This window comes from Diorhabda carinulata, chromosome 6 (assembly GCF_026250575.1).
Source record: "Diorhabda carinulata isolate Delta chromosome 6, icDioCari1.1, whole genome shotgun sequence".
Classification (NCBI taxonomy): domain Eukaryota; kingdom Metazoa; phylum Arthropoda; class Insecta; order Coleoptera; family Chrysomelidae; genus Diorhabda; species Diorhabda carinulata.
In genome coordinates this window covers 25066144-25082991 of record NC_079465.1, presented here as the reverse complement: position 1 = coordinate 25082991, position 16848 = coordinate 25066144, and the positions used below count along the sequence as shown (strand labels likewise).

The 16848-nt window shown below is 32.2% G+C and overlaps 1 protein-coding gene across 1 annotated transcript in view; it reads right to left on the bottom strand.

Moving 5' to 3' along the window:
* The window catches only part of LOC130895637 (protein sprouty), a 51059-nt gene extending 38106 nt beyond the window's left edge, over nucleotides 1-12953 (bottom strand). Inside the window, exons 1-2 of the mRNA XM_057803063.1 lie at nucleotides 12605-12953; nucleotides 773-808 (exon numbers count right to left, since the gene is read on the bottom strand). The gene's annotated coding sequence lies outside the window, so the exon portion shown is untranslated. The remainder of the gene's footprint in view (nucleotides 1-772; nucleotides 809-12604) is intronic.
* Nucleotides 12954-16848: the final 3895 nt, after the last annotated feature.

Sequence of the window (16848 nt, the reverse complement as noted above, 5' to 3'; positions counted from 1 at the left end):
ATTGCATTTGACATTGCTATCGATATATCTTGTTGTGAGACAAAATAAACACACTCAGCTATGCTGAATTCAACTATTTTCGGATAATAAATATTTCGAGCCGAAATTTTTTATCTGAATAATATTTAAAAATTGATTACATTGTAGAAGATAAAACAAACTACGTACGTAATTCGTTAAAAGCAATATTTCATTTGATTAGATAAGTCTACGGGGGACTTGAAAGTCTCCAAAGTCTTTCGAAGTTTGAAACACTCAGAAATTCCGGAGAACTACATCTAGGAGCGCTCGAAGACGAAAATCGATGGATCAACCGTAAATACTGGATCCTTCAGTGACAGATCCTTTGGGTCACAGTGTATACGAGACCCCAAATTCATACATACTAACACTGCAAGAAAGTGGGACACTATAGGTTTGTTTTTGGTAGCTACACTGACGGAACTAGTTCAGGAAGTGTACACTGAAGCGTTCTTTGTAGCAGTTCGTGTACTGTTTGCACTGGGTCTAGAGTCAGTTCAGTCAATGCAGTGCAATAATTGTGATCTGGAAATGCTTGAATCATATGGAATAACCTCGAATACAACAATCAACTCGATTGTTTTCTGCACTTTATCTTTCAACGTATCCGATTTCCGACTGGTCCAGTTCCAGTGCAGCTACCAAGAACAAATCTAATGGATTCTCTGGGTCGTATATACGAGATCCCAAAGTACTTCAAGATTCTAGTCCGTTCGGAAGGTTTTTTACTCGGTATTGAAGTTTTACTTACTTAATTGTTGAAGACTCCTTAGCCAGAATCAACCGTCTGCAAAAAAAATTTAATTTAATGTACAAAAATACACATTTTTTGAATTTTAAACGTTTTTACCTGCAACAGCAGGTGTTTGAGTAACTTTTGGAGCGACTTTGAGGTTTCTTAATACAAATACCACCTTAGATTACCCTTACCACCCTCCAATCCTTATTTATTTAATAATCGAAAGCAGGTAAAAAAATTGGTTATCATGAAAATTTTCTGATCCAGTAGAAAACAATCAGTAGCCAATCAGCCATTGAAGCTTAAAATCGACCAAAACCTCGCAATTTTAAAGACCTTCATCGATCTTCTTGACTTTGTTGCAAAGTATGCTTTTTATTTTTAAGGGGTGAAAATCACCCCTTACTCCAATAAACTGAAAACTAATGAATTAAAGCGGTAATGGGCTATAGTTATGTTCAAATATAATAAATTTTGATTGTTTTGTATCGTGACTTTAATATTTTGATATTTTACAACTCATCTACCCTTAAAAACAACCCCTCATGTAAAGATTATTGGAAAAATGTAGTGAAAAACATGAAATTTTTTTTATTTTGGATCGTAATAGGAGAATTTTTATTCTTATAAGAAATCTAACCCTCAAAATTTTTAATAATGCAACCAATCCTCAGAATGGACAAAATATAATAAAATATAAATACAAAGAAGACACAGCATGTATAAAAGAATAAATACTCCAAAAATCAAAACTTAGACGTTTCGTTATTTTCCAGCATTATCTCTAGAAAAATGTATTCGGTTTTTTAATGATAACTCGGCTTCCCTTTAAGCTTTTTGCATTCATCCACACATAATTTTGTAGGAAATTTCATAAGCTACAAAACCATGAGAGTTACAACCCGTCTAGGCCCTTTTCTTAAGAGAATTTTGATGTTAAAGGGTACACAAACGACTTTCCCTTCAATCAATACTTTAAACGCTTATATCTAGTTTAATTTTCAAGCTACGTGAGTTTAAAACAAGCAAAATGTTTAGTAAAATAAAAGCTAAATATTAGTTACAAAAAAATTCTTTCGTCGATCCAATAGTTTTTGAGATATTTTGAAAAAATCGAAAAAAAAATCACATTAAACAATTTTTTTCCAAATATACGTGTTCCAAACCATTCAAACTTCTAGAACGTGTTGTTAGGGCTTAAACAAAGATAATTTTATATAGGCTACGATTAATTTTAATTTTGCCGCACATGGTGTCAAATTTACCGACATTTTTTTACAAATTCGAGTTACTCAACTTATTTTCGTCATAACTCACTTAATTTTCAACTTAGACGGTTTTATAAAAGCTCATTTCAAAGGTCTGGAAAAATACTTTAGAAATGTTTATAACAATTTTTTATGAAAAATTGATCGTTTTTCCGTTATTTGAGCTCAAACCTCTGCATAAAGAAAAAGAAAAAATTAGCTTTCAGTGACTCCATAAGTTGCTGAATATTATTTGAAAAATTTCATTTAAACTGACTAATTTCTTTGTTTTTTTATAAGCTTTAATTTTGATAAGAATAATTTTTTCCTGAAAATGCGTAATATTCGAGTTTTTCGTGACAAAATGTTGAAAAACTTGTTTTTTATTTTCAAATTTTCAACCCCGAATAACTCAGAAATTATCGAGTTAAATAAAAAACTTCATTCCACATTTTCTTCATAAAATTCAATTTTCTATCGATTCCTGGTGTTATTTTGAAATTTTAAATTTCCACCCTCGAGAAAGGGTGACATTCACCCCTGGAGTAGAAGCATACATTGGAGCACCAAATCAGGTTTGTTATTCGCATCATTTTTGAGCTTATGTCAAATTTTAAAACTAATCCATGAAGGTCTTCAAAATTGCGAGTTGATTTGCTTGGTTCACTGTACTAATACAGATACCATGTTGCCATATCAATTTTGAATGATTTTCAAATATTTATTATTTCAAAATGTCATAATTCCAAATAAAAATCACAAAAAATACTGACAAGGCTTTATAATTTTATTTTTACACTCCAGTATTATTTTTTCGTGTGATCTGCAATTAGAATTTATTATATGAATCGTTCGACCTATTCGGGGACACATTGTATACAGTGTGTCCACGTAAGTTGACGGATTACGGGAAACTTTTTTATTATTAATTTTACGAAAAAAAGTTATTCTTTATAAAAAGTTCTGCATGGTCCAAAACCTAGAATTCAAAAATCAGATGTTAAATTTTTTCAGTCGTATACGAGGTTTGTCAAAAAGTGTGATTTTTGCTCTAGAGTAAAGTACCTTTCTTTTTGATAATATCGAAAATTGTTATAGAGAAAAGATGTTTAGGATTAAAAATAGCTTTCAAATATTCAACATTGTTTATTTACATCAAAAAAATATTTGTTTCCACATTTTTTCTGCGATTTCGTTGGAAATTTAAGTTTGCACATTAATGCATAATCAATCTAGGATGCACTGGATGATAATTGTTTTTAAAAGTTTTTTTATAATTGTTTAATCAAATTTATAATTAATAAATTAATGTGCAAACTTGAATTTCCAACGTAATCGCAGAGAAAATGTGGAACAAAATATTTTTTTTGATGTAAATAAACAATGTTGAATATTTGAAAGCTATTTTTAATCCTAAACATCTTTTCTCTATAACAATTTTCGATATTGTCAAAAAGAAAGGTACTTTACTCTAGAGAAAAAATCACATTTTTTGACAAACCTCGTATACGACTGAAAAAATTTAACATCTGATTATTGAATTTTAGGTTTTGGACCATGCAGAACTTTTTATAAAGAATAACTTTTTTTCGTAAAATTAACAATAAAAAAGTTTCCCGTACGCCGTCAACTTACGTGGACACACTGTATATATACATAATAAATCAAGCACTTAAAGTTCTAAAGAAAACTTTTATGTATAGAAAATAGAAAAAAAACAATATTTTATATTATATCTTAATCTTTTTCAATTCTATAATAGAGGTACATACATGAATACGTCGCATAAATACTGAATGGTGGGTTAAAAGTTGATTATCTCTTTTTACTATTCATAACCTCAAATAAATTATAAAAGCCGTTGTAAATTCACTCGTATTATACTCGAGATGTCGTGTAGGTGTCATGTTTATGGTCTTTTAACCTAAATAGCCAACACAAAACGTTAAGAAACTAAAAAATACTTGAGCAATGATCGGATTTCCCGGACAGTCCCGACTGTCTGATCTCGAGTTACGGATCGAGATTTGGGAGTTAACAGAATTGATGCTTGGCTACTGAATCGAAATCTTCTAGTAGGTAAAAAAGTAAAAAAGTTTAAAAGAGGTCGTGGAGGAGTTAGGCCCAAGTCTTAAGAAGATTGCTGCGTTGAAACAACTGCTTTGCTTAGAAGATTTAGACCAAGATCAACCGGAAACTTTTGAACATTCGAAATCGCTGTAAATTTTCATTTTCTTGCTGATATACCATAAAAAAAACAACGAAATTTCTTCAGGAAACTCAAACCAATACTACTGAACTATTTATAACTATCAAACGTTTAAAAGAACAAGTTATTGCTAGGAAAAGAGAAAAATTTTTTGATTCCCATCTGAGAATGGCCAAAAATAGACATTTGCCACTATTTAGATAAGAATTTTGACTTCAGCGATGATAACCCTCTGAAGAAAATATCTTGTCTATCCATGAGGAAGGAAATTTCTTTGAAAGGCTTTTTAGAAGCTGCCACTGCACTGGGAGTCGAAGATGGTCATATAATTTATCTACTGGTTTAAATCCAAGAGGCCTGATAATACGAGGATGGTCCTAGAAGTACCTGGTTTGACCTAGAAACGGCGGTAGTTGTTTAGTATTTGTTTGGCAGCAACAATACGTTTATTTGAGACAAGACCGTACAGGACCAGCATCACAGTGGTGGACCAAATGAGGTCAAGACTCCACAAATCAACAAAGCGGTAACGGATGATCGTCGACTAACTTTGGAACAAAAACATTGTCGTGAAGATGTTTCTATCGAGTGTTTGGCAATGTGGATGAAGCGTAGATCCGTCACTTCACATCCAAAACAAAAGAACAATCAAAACAATTAACTGTAAAAGGGAGAACAGGATCCAAAGAAGATAAAAATCTACAGGCAAGATCATGGCGTTGGTTTTTTGGTATACGTGTGGAATAATTATCATTGACTATCTTGAACTTATTGAACATTGTTGAATGTCTGCTGTTAAAACATGTTAAAAACTTCGATTTTTATTATTATTGAAATTTTTAAGTACGGTCATGTTTTTTTTTATGAAATTTGCATGTTGATTTTCTACATACATATGGTCGTGCTTTTACAGAGGGCACACACATGTGTGCCGTATTTTTTAAATTTTTTTTCGTGCCAACTTTTGTTTGTTTTAACAAGAACAAATTCCTCGCTCTGCCATGGTCTCTAATATACAAAAAAATTTCAAAACGAATCAATCAAAATTAAAAAATTTCCTTTTACGCGAAGAAACCGAACAATTTCGGTAACTACTCTTTTTATGTTTTCAATAGTGTTAACTAGGGGCGACTGACCCTTATAAAAACCTCCCAAGCGATATTACCAGAAGCAGAGAGAAGTTACCAGTGCGCTGCACATTATTCAGTCTTCCAGTGGGTACCGTCGTTGACTTTCATCGAATACGCGGTTCCGGAAGAAGATAACCAATTCATGGTTAGTACATCGTGAAGAAATGGAGCCCACCTAGAGTCCAAGTCCAACAAGAACTCAGAGAAACGCGATAAGTTCTCAAAATGATACTGAACGATCGTCAGATTAAGAATCTTAGAATTCGATTATAACCGAACAGATCCGGCTTCATGTCGGGGACGAGTTCGCAACAGTATAAACGAGATGTTTCTGAAAATTGAATGAATTTAGCGGCGAGATATTATTGATTCGCGAATAAAAGGGAATTTACCAACAATGCACCATAATTGAGGAACGTAAAATTTTCAAAAGCTAAATTTAAACGTGCCCGTGAGTGTCGGGGACGGCCACAAACTGCGATAATATCATAGGATAAGTTCTCCAAATGATACTGAACGATCGTCAGATTAAGATTGGAATCTTAGAATTCGATTATAACAGGACAGATCCGGCTTCACGTCGGGGACGAGTTCGCAACAGTATAAACGAGATTTTTCTGAAAATGGAAATAATTGAGTTATCGATTCGCAAATAATAGAGAATTCACAAACAATGTCAGCTACAAGCCCCAAATTAACCCCAATCCACCGAGTAACCCGTGTACGTTAATTGGACTAACAATGGAGCTCCGTTTTCTTCACGAGTGTGATGAACAGAGCGAAAAATCTGTAGAAAACGTGTTGCATAAAAGAAAAAGTTGCTTTTGAAAGATGTTCCTGGATGGTTTGAGCTGGATCTAAAACCGAGTAGAAGAAATTTTAGGATCACGTTCCCTACGCCAATTTCTTCGGCAAAAACTTCATCTTAATGCAAGACAATGCTCGTCCACATACTACAGGTTCCGTTCAAACTCTTGGATTATGGCTAGCGCTTTGTACAACTACAAATCCTTTTATTGGGTTGGATTACTTCCTTTGTTCTTTTTGTTGCAGTTTTTTGTTGGTCCTAGCTTCGTTTGTCAACTTTCTCCATTCTAGGATCCTGGTATCTTCTCCAATTTGGTTTCTTCAGGTACTTCTTGGTTTACCTCTGCCTCTTGGTCATAGAAGTGTCCATTGTGTTATCCTCCTCACCATTTTTGTAGGTTTCCATTTCATGATGTGTCCTACCCAATTTAATCTTCTTGGTTTTACATATCTTACCAGTTCTCCTTCTATTTCTCAATTTTTCTTCAATATTCTTTCTCCATCTACTACAATATTTGGTCCCAGTATTTTTCTCTCGATTAGCTTCAAATTTTCTTCTTCTTTTTTTATTTATGACAGTTATTTTCATGGCGTACGCAATCACTGGTTTTATTTTTATATAATTTTTGTTCAAATGTGCTTATAACGTGAATAAAACATATACAAGGTCGTCGAGAATGATGTATTCCAATTGGCTTGTTTCTAAATATCGAATTACTAAACTTGTCGTTGAAATTTGTTATATCAAAAAGGCGAGTCCACTACAAGTGCACCACGTTGCTCTAGCGGCCTTCATCGACATAGAAAACACTTTTGACCACACCTCACATCAATCCAATGGACTTGTTGTTAAGATATGGTCCGAGGTGTATACCAAACAGTCATCGAAGCCATGATCTCATTCACATCGCTTGTTTGGTGGTCGATATTTGAACAAACAACATTTCAGACACGAGGTTGAGTCCTAAAAGGGAAATGACAACCTGCCCTACCACAATCTTGAAGGAGCTGCTAAATCTCACTCACAGACAGATGCAAATAGATAAATTAGAACCATTAGAAATATGAGTCACCCTATATATTTGTTGCTTCTGAAAGAACCGAATCCGTATATTCATTGGTCAACAACGTTTACAACTTTACGAGGTCGCCATATTGATATTCAAATTTTAGTAAAAGGTGATTCGAAATATTTGATTTCGTTGTTGTTGGGCGTTGAAAAAATCTATTCCATGTGTAGGTATACAAATTTTATGAATAAAATTCCACTTTCTATTTTCGAACGTAAGAGTTCGTAAATGGGCGTATATACAGGATGTTTCGTATTCATCTTGAAGGACAGCGAAACCTGAGAAGTTTCAGAATTCTGTCGGTGTTTTGAAAAATTAAAAAGAAAGCAAAGTTGTTTATTGGAACTTAAAATATGAGAATCTTTGATTGTTTTAATACCCCTCGTAAATATTTTCGATGAATTTCCAGCTCATAAAGTTTCTGGTCCTGAATCAGAAGCGATTGAAGTTCATCGTCATTTGTGGAAGTTTGACCATTCAAAGAATTCCGCAAACTTCGAAATAAATGGTAATCAGATGGTGCCAGATCAGGGCTGTATGGGGGATGTGGCATCACTTCCCAGCCAAGCTCCAATAGTTTCCACGAGTTGCCAAAGTTGCATTATCATCGTGGAACATTAAACCTTTCCGATTTGATAATTCTGACCGTTTTTCATTGAATGCTTCATCCAGTTTCATTAATTGTTGAGATTAAACATAAGAATTGATTGTTTGGTTCCTTGGAAGCAGCAACACAAAACCTTTCTAAATAACTACTTTCAATACATTCTTCCTTTCCAAAACATTTGAATACTCTTTGTAAGGCTTCGAGGAATGATTGGGATCGTCTTATTTGACATACCCATCATTTTGTGATGAGACTGGTCCTTCAATATTTTGTTTTGACGATGCAGCCACTAAAAAGTCAGATGGACGTTAACCACGAATCGTATACTGCCATAATGAACATTTTCAACCACAAATGGCGACAACAGGCAAAAAGTTAATCTTTGTATAGTTCTTTTGACATAAGTCCAATTTTCCATTCTTAATCTGATCAGTATCATTTGGTGAACTTTCCCGATGATATTGTCGCACTTTGTGGCCCTCCTCAACGTTTGTCGTCAATCAAAATCGCCACTAAATCATTCCATTTCCAGAAAAATCTCGTTTATACTGTTGCGAACTCGTCCCCAACATGAAGCCGAATCTGTACGGTTATAAGCAAATTCTAAGATTCCAATCTTAATCTGACGATCCTTCAGTATCATTTGGAGTACTTTTCCAATGATATTATCGCCGTTCGTGGCCGTCCCCAACGCTTGTCGTCAGTCAAACTCACAAGTACACGTTTAAATTTAGCTGCTGAAAATTTTTAGGTCTTAAATTATGGTGCATTGCCTGTAAATTCCCTTTTATTTGTGAATCAATTACATCTCTCCACTAAATTAATTCCATTTTCAGAAAAATCTCGTTTATACGAGAGTTGCGAACTCGTCCTCGACATGAAGCCGGCTCTGTCCGGCTAAAACGGAATTCTAAGATTTGGCAAAGTCGCGACCCATTAGTTCAGTAATAGTAATAAGTTAATTATTATATCAGTTAGTTAAGTGTAGGGTGAAGTGTAAATAAATTGAGTTCAAGATAAGAAAAACATTATAATACGTTTGTCAAACAAAAATGAAGCTTCCAAAATGGCAGAAATTATAGTGAGAATCTCTACTAATGCGTAAATATATTTCCCTTTAAATTGAGTTCGGAAACTTCTCAATGAACCCTCGTAACATGTAATAAAAATATTGTGTATTATTTTCGTTAAAAAATGAACGAAAAAATAAAATTTCAATTAAAAATAGTTTATAAATGTGGAATTAACGTTTTCTGGAATAAGAAAATAGTCTAGTTTCGATAAGCAAGGATCTAAAATTGAAAATTTATAAATAGCTTTCCACCGGATATTCAAAGTACGTTTTGACTACGTCACACATTGAAAACAAACTAAAAATATAGTTTTCCTTCGTGGATACAATCATATTATGATGAATGAACGACTTCAAGTACGCGGTTTAAAATTATTAATAATGAACGAAATATTTGAATTCGGAAACGTTCTAAAATTTTATTTCATACTACAAAACCGAAATTTCGACAAATAATCGTCGTCTATTCGGTTCCATTTATTAATCAGTATATTCCAAAGATGTGAAATGGCAGCCTGTCCAATTTGTCCCACTACAAATCAAACGGATTTAGGTCGGGCGATAACGACGGCCAAATCATTATTACAGTACATTCTTACTTTCCGATTATTTTAAAAACTCTTTGCACAGCTTCGAGGAAAGCTTGGGATCAGAACGTATTACCTCTTTAGCCCCATAAAACCTCAAATTTTGACTTATCACTTCATAAAACTCCCTCCCATTTTTCATTTTTCTGTTATTTAGCCTGCAATCTTTCCATTGTAGAAGTACTCGAAGACATATCTCTAGATTAACTGATCTGATCTGCTATCTTTGGGCTCGTAAATCGTCGATCACGTTTACTGATTAATACAATACGGTTATCTTCAGCGGTTGTGGTTTTTCGAAGCGGACCTGAACGTTTTCTATCACCAAAACTCCTGGAGGATGCATATTTTTCACGATGTAGTCTTCGTAGTTCCTTGGTTTAACCAATTTGAGTCTGAATTTGCGAGAACGAAAACAATGTATATCAAAGTTGATTTTACCAACGTCAAATTCTTCAAATTCGGTAGCAACTTTATTGATTGCAACCATGTTTTAACTTGTTCTTTTCCTGTGATAAGTTTTCTAAGATACCATGACGTTGTTCGATGGTTAATTGTTTACCTTCGGAATATCTTCTTTCCAAGTTTATCAATTCTGTTTCGGAATTTCCATTATTGATTTTGCAGCGGTACCAATGTCATTTTATGCAAATTTAACCCAACAAAAACCCGATGTGTGTCAATTAAATTATTTTTCGTATCGAGTGGGCTGGTTCATATAAAGCACTATCAATATTATTTTCTAATAGAACCTTTTAGGGAAGTGAATAATTTATTGTTGTTGTTATTAAATTGTTTATCGTTTTAATAATCTAATGACGATGCTGATTCGAATTTGAATAATATATTTTTTTTATAATAAAGCTTTGTCGTCGTAATCCGGTGTTGGATGTATGCGGAATCAACTTCCGGTCATTTAAAGATGTAGATGGTAAGATTTTCCTGTCTCTAGGTTTAGCCACATCCGGCGTTCATATCCAACAAGTTTCCGGTTGCATTTTACATTGCATACTATGAAAATTTATAATATGCAATATTATTTTATTTAACATCGAAACTTTTTATGCCTGTTAACAAAAATTGTCTTGTACGATGAAATTCATTAGTTTGAACTTGAAAATGTTGGAAATTTAATAGATATGTCAACATCGCAAATACGGGGGTTGATAATAAACTTTGGCATGCGTTTGAACCAACCTAAACCTTTGCAAACAACCCTCGTACAAGAGTTTTCGACCTAATGAAAAAAAGACGTGTCTTTTCATAATTTTTTTACAACATAATCTCATTTTAAGTCTATATGTATACTTTTTAACTCTTGAAAATGACAGTTGTCAGCGATAAATTCGTCTTCTCTTTCCTACAAGTGAAAGTTTGAGGTTAGAAACAGGAGAAAGTCACTGGGAGCCATTTCTGTTAAAAAAACACTTTTTTTTGCTTCAAATATAGTCGTTATTTTGTTATTTCCCCCTGTTCAAGTAACTATGGAGGACGTGGAGTCATAAGACAACGTTATCAACCATAAAATTCACGGTAATAAATCAACTAGTTTAATTCTACCATTCCCGTTTAATCTCGAACGTGGCTGACTAATTTCATCCATTGGTTGCTATAGTATAATTGCTCCTACTACTACTTTTTTACAAATTACTGCGCGATTAGTTTAAATATACAAAATGTCTAGTTGTAAGATAAAAACCAGTGGGAGGAAACTGTTTGACGTCGAATAATGATATAAAGAGTAAAATTATATGTTTTCTTCAAAATCTGTCCTATAGTGAATGTTCGCTGTACGCTGAGGGTATATTATACAACATAATCGACAATTGACGGACATCCTACTTATTAGTAATAGACTGTTTCCCGGGAATTAACAGTCACCTCATGTTGGTACAGACACACATATTTACACGTATAAAACAGTAATAATGTGATATATAAAAAAAATATTGAGGTCAAAAATTTTGTTTTTATTACGGATTATTTAAAAGTAGAACGATTTAAATCATTTAGACTTTTATATAATAAAAATTATTAAACAAACTGATAAATTTAGGTTAGAAACTTATTATGTCAAATATCTTCTAATCTATTTTACATTTCCGAGGATTACCGATCCGAACCGAACTCGCCATTACATACTATACCGAATATATTCAGTGTTTTTATAGGTTAATATCAAAAATTATGGCGCCCAAAATCGGTTTTAGAAATTTTTATACAATGACTGACTATCGAAATGTAGTAGTAACAATAAAAAGAAAACTGAATTTTGTTTACGTTTTGTAGACAAGTATCAACGTTAAAAGCTAAAAATAAAACAGTAAAGCATATCTTTGAGAAAAAGTTCCCCTAGTTTGAACGGAAACAGACTATTTAATATTGAGTTTTTGTGCGAGTTACGAGGTGAATGAACTGCTGGTTGCGGCAAGTGATGGACGTTACGAGGGACTTTCGATATAATCCCTGTTAAATTTATGAAATACAAAAGGAAATTTATATCTACGCGGGCAAAACGAAACAAAAAAACTTATAATAATGAATTTAATTTAATAACAGACACTTTATGAGTGAAATTCGCCAAATGAAATGTTTTTGTTTTCACTAACCTTATTTAAAAGTTCTAATATAATAAAATTAATTATTGATTTCTTATAAAACTCGATTATTTCCAATGTAATAATACTTCATTGAAATATATTTTAAAAATTGATTTTTGATATCTATTATATAAAATAATTATTATGCAAATGCACGCATAATTTTATAATTTTATAGACATAAATTATTTTATCTCCTTGTATATTGGCAATAAATTTGGAAACCCTACATCAACATACGACGTAATAACTTCTGATATCAACAAGTAATACTAGATTAATTATTAAAAATTTAAAATGCAAATATAACTAAATATGTTGATAATGAACTGATTATAGAGAAAACAAAATGTTTTATTTTTTAATGTTAATTCATATGTAAATGGTTTTTGCTGCATGCAACAGCGAAGTAAGTAGGCGACTATACCCCCTTCTCCGCACAAGATGTAAATGATTTGTTTACGACGATCTTGCCAAGACATCCCAAATCTAAATATAAATAAAAGTACACTCACCTCTAGCTAAAACCACGATATCACCAAATAGAAAATATCCACCAAATGTGTCGATTCAAAATAAGCACTTTACAAGAGAGGGTGTAACACTTTTTGGGGTGTATTTCGCTAGATTCGAAGCCTGTTGCGCATAGACTTATTGCTCGCCTCATTCGGCAGCCATGTCAGTTGTAAGATAAATCGTGGTTGATACAAATTTCGCGGTTTTCTGATATAAACTCGATACAAACGTTACACGAAAATCTGCATACACCCTCACTTGTCACTTAAGTTCGAGATTTTTCGTTTGTTCGACGCGATTTGGTCACTAAATTGTCGCGACAAGATGTTGTTTTCCTACGATCCTTAGAAAGAAATTTCTGTGGGATGCTAACAACGTTGCCACATCACTTATCTGTACGGGGAATACATACACATTTTTTTATACTTTTTAAATATTAAATTTAATATTATAAAATAGAAACATACAGGTAGCTTGAAAATTAAATTTTAATAATATTATAGAATAGAAATATACAGGTGGTTTGAAAATTAAATTTTCATTCATATATCATTTTAAGTAAATATATAATTAGGTAGAAATACATTCAGTTGCTATTCAGTAAAATTTAATTTCAAAACTGATGTTACGAGATGCGAATATAAAAAAGGGATCTCTAGGGGGCGGGATATAGAAAATGCATTAAAAGCTGAAACATTTCGAAATATTTTTCTAACAAGTTTTCGAACGTATCTAAAAACTTGACAAAAATCACTTCATTTATTCGTATATAAGACCGTTTCCTTGTAATAGTCTCCTTTGAACGATTTATTGGTAGATCAACTACTACATTTAGAAATTTATATTCCAAAACGTGAATCGGGGAAAAATAAACAAGCCGGCAACACAGGATGCAGAGCGAATGCCAAGTTATAAGCGCACATGCGCGGCCAAGAGCTTCGCGGCCTCGCCTCGCCATTGAACGGAACAGGAGTGGACTGGCTTTTAGGCGCGTGGGTGTTCTTGTGGAGGATGTAAGAAAAATGTCGAGATTGTGGGTTCTCTGAAATGTTGTGTAAATCTAACGGTCGAAACGAGAAATTAATGTGAAGAAATTAACATATGATATTTTAGAGTGAAAGAATGGGTTGTTAAACATTGACATAACAATGAAATATGGCAAATATAATTTTAAACTATATTATTATAAAAAATTCAAATGAGGTTGTTTTATGGGAAATAGCTGATTTTCTATAAAAATTTATTCGTGCGTAGGTATCTAGTATTAAATATTGAATTCCATAAAAAATACAAAGCAAACTATCATCCCTAGGTGTGTAGAAAAGTAATTATTAGTTATTATGAAAATACAAAAATGAATTTAACTTCAATGTCATTTGTAGCTCTTCTAATTTAATTGCTTTCTTCTTGATATAAACAAAAATTAAAAGAATTTTTTTGTTGTTGTTGAAAAGCTTTTATAGCAGATAAATCAATCGAGATACGATTTTGTACATCATTATATGATTAAAATGAACCATCATTTTTAAGATTACAAAATAATTTTCAAAAGTTCACCAGAAAATTGGAAAATTTTTTTTATCTGTGATTGAGGAAAAAATTTGCGATTCCATCATAGACTGAACAATTTACTAATTGTATTTACGTAAAAAAGCTTTAATTATATAGATAACTCACCAAAATTCTATACTTTTTTCAAAATAATTGATCAAATGTCATTTAATGAATTAATGGTGGCCGTGGTCGGTCCGATCCTGATCGGCAGTCGCCTTTCTATACAACACCAACCCGCTTTTCAATTCCATTCATATATTTTAAAACGAGTGAACCTTACCCAGCTTACTTATACGGAATTAGACACGAACAAATAGATGAATGAATGAAATGTGTTCTTTTCAACATATGGTATGATAAAATACAGGAAATAAGGAACCGGAAGTGATCGGTTGACCTCTTTCGATGTCTTCCAGCCCTCCCTAACAGATTCATTCATAATATTTAAGGGTGGTGGTACCATCAATTCATGAATTCTTCATTATATTCACGATAGGGAAATGCTATTTACGTTAATAACTTGTTAGGGTAACACTATTTTTTTAAAGAGTTCATAGTATCGGAAATGTCTTTTATTAAATTTAATTAGTGCTACAAGATTTCAATAGGAAAAAAGAAGATCGTATTAATTGACGTAATGAGAAAGAAGAAGATTTAGAAATCAATGATTAATGACTTTATATTCCGATATGCGTAAATAACATTTTTAATCGTTTGAAGAATTAATTTAAATTCAATTTTCAAAAAAACGTAATGATATACGAGGTTATAGAATAAGTTTTATATTAAATTCGAAAATATAAATAGTAATTAGAGTAGGAAATTGACAGGATTGAATTTGAATCTTATATTATTAATTATTTCGACGCTATAGATTTACTTTATACTACGAGGTGTGATACAAAAATACGTTACGTAATAATTATTTATGCTGTTTTGATATATATGTGGTGTTACTTTTTTTATATCCCGTCTGGTATATTATATAAATTTAAATGTACGTTTTCCAAAATGATTGTTATTTATTTGGCGCTTCCTTCGAATGTCTCGTTATGCCCCTCCTCGAATTTCTCTTATAGGTCATGCAGTTATCCAGAACAACCAGTCCGTTGCGGGAAATTTGCCGCGGTTGGAAAATGCGTGGGTGAACGGGTTGGCCTAGACCCACTCATTTCACGGTCATAACCATAGCAACGGTTCTCGTTATCCACCCCCAGGGAACTTAACAACATCGTCGTTGGGCTATTTTTGCTGTATACTGTTTGTTATATGGATGTGTTTACTATATATTTCAATATAAGTACGAGGTTTTTCATAACATGGACGAACAACACCCGATTTTTCTATAGATACATTTTTTTATGTAATGAGTCATTGATGAAGTTTCCTAGATTGAAAAACAGATTTTTTCATATTCCAAACATTATTGTCATTATTTTGTACCATTTCATAGTTGAAATAAATTTTTTCTACCCCTGTATTATATAATAAAATCGACGAGATCATAAAGTCGTTAAAAAAACGTATAACAAGTTAAATTTGGCAATGTTTTACAATATAAATAAAAGTATTTCATGGTATTTGTAAATATATTATTACAAAAATATCAAAAAAGCTCCTTTTTTATAATGTTTTTAAATTTACTACTTGTTTTAAACATTTTTTTTATTTAGTTCGGTTTAAAATAAATATTTTTTCAAAGTATTTATAGTACAAAGCCGCCACTGGAGAAAGCTTAAAGTATTACTTCGTCTCTAAAGACCAGTGGCAGATAAACCAGTTCCAACAAAAAAGAAGAAAGAATACAAGGAATATAAAACCTTATTTAAAGCTGAATAATAATGTCCAAGCATGAGAGAGTGACCGGAAGTATCATTAAGATTCTAATAGATCGTGAATGGGGACAACAGGCGCGTGTGTCACAAAAACACAAAAAACTTTTTAATAAAAATCATTTTTTAAAACGCAATTACGTATATTCAATAATGAATATATTATAACGATATATGATTTTTTTTAATATTTCGCCATATTTATTTCGAAGATTACCTAACCTCAAAATGTTCTATGTATCAATTCAATTGTTACATAAGAACAAACTTGTGATGGTGATTAAAATGACGCGTCTAAACATTAAAAATAATATTCAGCGATATGTATCTACTAAAAAATATTAAGTTCGATTATTAGTTTATTTATTTAACTGGTATTATTCAAACAAAACAAGCGCGTGGGCGATATTCTCGAGTTTTTAAATAAATTAGTGAGAAAAAAAATGTAACTTAAATTCGTCCTCATCCGTTTGCATGTGGTGTTATGACAATAATCGACGATCTTTGGCAGAATATCAGTATGTATCGAATCAATTTAAGAGATATGAAATTGTCCGCCTCCGCTTTACCGTCATATACATACCAGTGGCATACACTATTTTTTTATATAAAAATTTTCAAAACTAATACAACAGAATTCTATAAATAATAATGTAGAGATGGCTGCTTTTAGTTACATACAGTGGTATCAATAGGTATTTCAATTTTTGGTTTTGGAACTTACGTGATATATATACTAAGTGTTAATTTATTTTGTTTACTGTAGATTTTTATTGAACGTAATAACTGCTCTTCAATATAAAAGAAACGTTTAATTTAGTCGTGTTAAATATCAAAAATCGTTTAGGGATTTTTGT